Genomic DNA, 1,102 nt, shown 5'->3' with positions numbered 1-1,102 from the left:
GGCCCGCTCTGAACACAGGGCCCGCACTGAAAGTGTAGAGAGAGGAGGTGAATGGGAGTTGGGGAAGGTGAGAGAAGATAATGAGGGGGATGTGTAGAGAGAGGGTGAAGGGTAAGGAAGAGAGAGACAGGCAAAGAGGGGGAAGTACAGGGGAATTGAGCAGAAGGTAAGGGAGAGGTGGAGAGATTGGGAAGGGCGAGAGGGCCTGTTCTCGTGTTGGTCTCGGAGCAGTTTCATACTTAAAAGTAAACATGCTGTGAATTAACAAATTTGCACAGGCCCCAGGGAGATTTGAACTCACGACCTCTGGTTTACAAGACCAGTGCTCTAGCCCCTGAGCTATGGAGCCACCTGTACTAGATTGCTTCTCATTCCGGTTAGTGCTGTGCATTTGAAGAATGAGGCAGGGCGCAGTTTGTCGTGTATGTACCCGTCTACCCTTAAGGAAATTATTGTATGTAACCGTTCACCTTTAAGCGAACTACTTTAAGTGTGGCACTACTTGTTTGGCTTCTGTATACTGTAATACCGATAGTGACCACACCAGTATATAAGTGTTGTGACAGGATAACTGGGGCAGATTCGCCCGGACCTTCGAATAGTAAAGACCTGTTTGTTGTTATTTCTGAAGTCTGTGTATTTATTAACTACACAACCCACAGACTTTACAGTGGTGACGAGTCCGATCGTACCCTGCGGCAAGATTACCAAAGCAAGAAGAGCGTCGAAGAGAGGCAACCGCCCTCGTCGTGCTGCTGGAAGAAAACACGAGGCTGCAGCAGGAGAAAGGTGGAAGACTTTAGCAACAAAAGCTTCCGTCTGCAACAGGCACTGACTACCCTTCTACCTCGGTACGGAGTGAGCCGATCAGCAGGGAACAAGGCGGCCGAAGAGACTGTGAGTAGGGGAAGGTGTAGAGAATATCCGGAGGATAAGGGCAGAGCACTCGACCTCGGTCGAGGGGGAGCTGAACCGGTCAAAAGTCGGGTCCAACGGCGTCGGGTGACAGCCGGACCGCGATCGGCGGGAAAAATCCGGGCAGCGACCGCAGCCACGAAGCGCTGAGCCTGGGAGTAGGCGCGGGAAGAGAAACCCAGCCGCA

At 52.1% G+C, this 1,102-nt stretch overlaps 1 non-coding gene across 1 annotated transcript; it reads right to left on the bottom strand.

Annotated features, from left to right (window-relative positions):
* Positions 1 to 276: 276 nt before the first annotated feature.
* On the bottom strand, positions 277 to 349 carry trnat-ugu (transfer RNA threonine (anticodon UGU)). Its single transcript has one exon. It is a non-coding gene; the product is annotated as a tRNA-Thr (tRNA).
* Positions 350 to 1,102: the final 753 nt, after the last annotated feature.

This window comes from Somniosus microcephalus, unplaced genomic scaffold (genome assembly GCF_052327205.1).
Source record: "Somniosus microcephalus isolate GS21.2 unplaced genomic scaffold, FLI_Smic_1.0 unresolved_chr2, whole genome shotgun sequence".
In the NCBI taxonomy this organism is placed as follows: Eukaryota; Metazoa; Chordata; class Chondrichthyes; order Squaliformes; family Somniosidae; genus Somniosus; species Somniosus microcephalus.
This window is presented reverse-complemented; position numbering and strand designations above follow the sequence as displayed.